The sequence below is a fragment of the Bombus pyrosoma genome, linkage group LG10, assembly GCF_014825855.1.
Source record: "Bombus pyrosoma isolate SC7728 linkage group LG10, ASM1482585v1, whole genome shotgun sequence".
Classification (NCBI taxonomy): Eukaryota; Metazoa; Arthropoda; class Insecta; order Hymenoptera; family Apidae; genus Bombus; species Bombus pyrosoma.
The window spans coordinates 13,583,988-13,589,484 of NC_057779.1; positions in this window are offsets into that span (position 1 = coordinate 13,583,988).

Below are 5,497 nucleotides of genomic sequence, written 5' to 3' on the forward strand. Positions count from 1 at the left end.
CTCATATAATGTTAAAACATAGAATTCTGAAACATAGAAATTTTCATGTTTTAATATACGCATATTCCCACTGATATACGATTTTGTTTTTATTTCTTCATATAAATAGTTTTAGAGTAATGTATGTGTATGTGATTGCAAATGAAATTAAATAATTTACTTATAATGGTATAATTATTGCGTGAATGCATATTGTTTTCTGTAATGTTATTCATAACCAAGCGTTAAGCGTGGCGTATCCAAGCTAAGCTCCAGAGCTTATTGTTAGGCCGCTTCTCTCTACTTCCACAAGAACCGGCGTGCATTCTACGCGAACGACTTTCATAGAAGTGCACGTAGTGTAAATGTACAGGACAAAGTAGGAATCGTAATACGACCGAGAACAGGATGCCTCTTTGTTGAAAAGTAAGTAAAAACTTTGATAAGAGATTTTATCGTCCAAAGCTTCGTTCCCTAGAAAATCAATTCTGAAAATTAATTATATACGTATACAGTTCAACAAATGACTATTATAATTTCGCTGCCGCGTTTACAAATGCGAAGTTTTACCGGTAATGGATTTGTATGATTTGTACAATAGATGGTTACTCTCAAGAGTACTCTCAAATTGTATTTTATATTAATCGTATATTTGAGAATATATTCGGCAGTTTTGACCCTTAGATAAATTATAGAAAACTTGCCGAGAGCTTCGACAGAACTCGCGGAATCCACTTGAGATTCGCTTGTGCCTACTTTCTGTAGTTTGCGTTTCGAGCTCACGTTTGAAGTTATACGCTGAGCCTCGCAAAGTCATAAAGATCGCAGCCTCTGACTTCAGCTTCTCAATTCCGGTTAACTAGCGGTTTTAGTATTTTAATAAAACAAAAAGGAAAAAATATAGCAGACCATAGTTTAAAATTTTTAAATCAATTTTTGAACGCAAGAGATTAATTTCTACTAATAGGGAAATTATTATTGTACAGTAGACAAAAATTTTATACTCTATAGTTTTAATCAAACATCGTAAGTAGAATATTGATCCATAAATAACTTTTGTAGCCTCAGATCTTCAATACCTTTATAAAATACGTTCTTAAAACTTTGATCTACCGTGTTATTTCGTCCCCTTATACTAGTACATCCTATCATATTAAGCACAGTAGTGCTCTCTTAGTGTCCGCAGTTTTAATCGAGTTAATAGTTTCGTGTTATCCTTAGCAATTCTTAGAAGTTCGTCTAACAGTCACCGTAGTGAATCTTATGCTTTATAGTAAGTTACATTGGACCTATATAGTTTGATAATAAGTAGGACACTCGACTTTTCATTTTGTTTTCTAACATACTTAGATCCCTAATAGCCTGAAATAAGAAAACAATCGATAATACTTGGAAATGCATCTCACCAAATACTGCTCTTTAGAAGGTACAGAATAAACTGAAGAGACAAAATAGGTCGAAAAAGAAAAGCATCCGCGACTCTTCGAACAGTGTTCGTAACAAAATGCAAGACCTGCAAATACTAAACATAAACTATTGTATATTAGCGTATTTATGTGTTTGCTCTTCAAATTGTTCCTAATCTCATGGTTATGTATTTCAACATCAATATGCTCAATCATATTTCTATCACAAACAGAGCTGTACCGTCAGTAGTGAGATCAGTTAGGTCATGTTACTAGTTGGATTATGATGGTTTCATGAACAATGTTATTAAAAGTACATCCAGTTATATTTCTACACGATTTAAATTGATGAAACACAGTTCAGATGACATCTTGTTAAAAATGTCCATTTGTATTTAACCCTGTGCATTTCGAAACATTATTTTATTGAATTGCATTATAAACTTGTTTTATATTTTTACTCGAATTTAATTATCGACTGTCCGATGCGTTTGTTATCCTATTCTGCATTTTATGGAACAACTCTACGGAATCTACTTCATTTGGGATAAAATAATAATTTTTAATTCTGAAGATTTCCTCTAGTGCATAGCACGAATGCATCAGAAGTGAGAGAAAGAGAAAGAGAAAGAGAAATGCAGCCATAGCAATCCTGCCTAGTACAAGATCTCCTCATCCTAATTCTTATTCTGATCGAACGAGAAATAAGGTTTACAGTCGTACCCGAGGTTTATGCTGTCCTGAATGCCTTAATCGGATGAGATGTATCTGGCGGTTGATGCAAGTCATTCAGAGTTGGTTGTCTCAATCTTTATCGTATTCGGACGTGGAACGTACTAACTGGTTCGTGGCGATCCAACAGAGAAACGTCAAAGTGATAGAGTGCTAAGTCTTTCCCAATTGCAGGGTCGCATCTCTCCAAGAATTTTTGGACGAGGTTACAAATACTGTAGGGCTTCAACGTTTATGCCATAGCATAAAGTGACCGCAAGACGAATAGTTAAAAAAAAAGGAAATAGATTCGACGCATCATAGGAAACCTAACCGAACTAACGAAATCTTTGAGATTTTCCTAGAACGAAGAAAAGTGCGTGACACATGTGTCCAATTTCAGTGGATAAATTCATCTACCCGTTAACCTACTCCTATCCATTCACCTGGAGTGACATTCAGGAGAAGATGTTCCTACTGTCACAAGAATCAGGACAGAGTTTCTATGAACTCATTTTTTTTTTTACGCGAAGGAAATCTTCATAGACACGCGTGGTAGTGCCGGATTCCTGCCGAATAAAACCTCTACCACAATAGACTAACTACAATAGAATATATGGCAATGTTTTTGCTGCGCTGTGGGAATTTTTTTATACCTCGATTTCGCAGCGCTGTAGCGTAGTATAAGGTACACCTCGTGAAAGTCGTACACGATATGCCCATCGTAGCAAAGCTCACTCCTTCAAACCGTAGTTTAATGAATCGATCAATAGACATAAATGGAATTTATTGTGGCATGGCAGCAAGCCTAGGTACACCGGGAGCTGCAATTCGATCAACGCTAAATACCTAAGACCGTTGATTGTAACCTGTTTACGGCTCAGTGAGGGAGTACCCGAATCAGTGTGCTGTTACACACTTTCGGTACGTGTACTACTGGATTCTGTACAGATTGATGCTTAACTCGATCCTGTGGAATCTACCATGCAATGCAGTAGGCTTGTTACGAGCAACCGTCTCCATATTTCTGGATGAGTAGGTGAGACCTATGTCAGGTTGAGAGATCGAATGAGACGCTGATTCGACGTTGCTTGGCTCGTTGGGTTGAGTATCGATACTTGCCCACCTTCTACCCATAAAGGGAAGTCTTCCCAAAAGGATTTTTATTAAGTTGATGTACGACTTTCGTCATCTTATCGCACTTTAAATTAAAAGTGTGTTGATTGCATTGGAGTAGCTGAAGGTACATCAGGAGCTATACTAGGACGGACCTGTACTTTGCATATGGTGTGTGTGTTTCGCGTGTGTAATTTCATCTCAAGAATTTGTGAATTCAATGTTTGAATATCTTTAATTGTCTTTAGAAATCTACTAGTAATATTTTTATTAATATGTAAATATAAATAGTTTCGTGACAAAGTGTGCTTTCAGTTTCTTTGAGAAAATACACGAAAGGTGTATATAGACTATCCTGACTGACTGTATATCGATAATTAAACGAATTGCTATTTATAGAAATAATTAGGGGCAACCTTGATATCTAAGTAAACAGAAGCCCCTAGAATCAAACAATAGTTGCATCTCTACTATAAACCATAAGAATGAAATTAAATACCTACATACTCAGTGCACAAAACAAGCAGAAATTCTCGTAAGTATACTCAATGAACAAACTAACCAAGCCGTAGCTATGTTAAACACATTTTTGGAATTCATTTTTACTAGTGTAGGGATTTTTGTGTTTGTTTTATGGCGGTTGCCACGCACAGCATGCGAATGAGAACGGAGTCGATGGAACATGGACTAGGTTTACGATGCGGACGTGACTTCCGGCTATTCGATTCGCGTTAAGCTGCTTACGAGGTAGCACTTTTAATCGACAAACTTTCGTCACTGACTTGTCCCAATAACGATCGACGTACCGTAAACCCTGTCAACCTGGCCCAAACCTTCGAGTACTCGGTGAGCTTTTAAAGTATGTACATCCTTCAAGGTTTCCATCTTTGCTCTTTCCATCGATCCTGCAAGGCGTACGTTTTGGTAAAAGAGCGTCCGATTGGACGAGAAAAAGTTACGCTCACATTTCGGTTGATCGTTGATGGCAACGTTCTGAAAGAAGTTGATGAAATCAAAGATCTGCGAGTAATTCTCACCCCAAATCTTGATTTCTTCAAACATCGCTGTTATATTGCGGGACGTGCAACGAAAACTTTGGGACCCGTGAATCGCTTCTCATTTGATTTTCAATATATTAGGTTGTCCGAAAAGTTTCTTTCGTTTTATAAGGAAATAATAGACGCACAATGTTTTTTGTTTTATATTAGTTTATTGAATTATGCACGAACATAATAATAGAAATAGAACGAAATGGATCATACCTAATTCAATAAAATAATATAAAACAGAAATTATTGTTCATCTATTATCACCTTATGAAATGAAAGTAACTTTTCGGACAACCTAATATCTCTACCATTAAGCTGTTATATGTTACATTTGTCAAATCTCATGTGGAATACGTCTCGGTAGTATGGAATCGTCCACCCAAGAAATACGATACTCTTATAGAAAGAGCACAAACCAGCATAAACTCTTGCGATTTGTTGCATTCAAACTTGATACGAGTATGCTCATCGATGATCGTAATTATGAGCTTGTTCTTGGTGTTCTCAGTATCCTTCCGCTCGCTAATCGCAGGAGGATATGTGACATGATTTTTCTGAGAAAGATCTTAAGGTTTATATAGGTTGTTCTCCTTTACTTATTGTTGGTATGATCAGTATGAATGTATCTATTAGAAATACAAGGTGTAATAATATTTTCCATCTTAATGTTCAAAGTATGGGTGTTCTGCTCGTTTCGTTCCATTCTGAATTGCGCCAATAGCCTTGCTGATTGTTTTGACTTTTTTAAACCTTTTTTGTAACCTAGTTGAGGGATGACAGTTTGACATTTTCCTTTTTGTATTTTTCTTCTGTTTCTGTATTTATATAACCCTATTTTATCTTTTTATATATGCATACAATTGCACTATTGTACGTAAATAAAATAATAAAAAACCTAATACGATAAGCGTGTCTGTGTAACAAAAAAGTGCATGTAGAATAGACTTAGAACCATGTAAGGAGGTCGTGTAATTTTTATTAAAGAATATCGTTGTATTTCCGTATCCCGACGATACGTCCATCGCTATTCTAATATACATATGTATTTCGAAACAATTCAATAGTATTTGGTCTATTTAATAAATTGCAAACCTCTCTAATTTACCTTATACTAAATTTCGAAATATGTTATAATATCACAACCCTAATACGAAATGCCACATTATTTCTACATATGTGTAGGTACATAATATTGTACATTCAATTCTTTTTTCTTGTTTAATTCCATTTAAAACA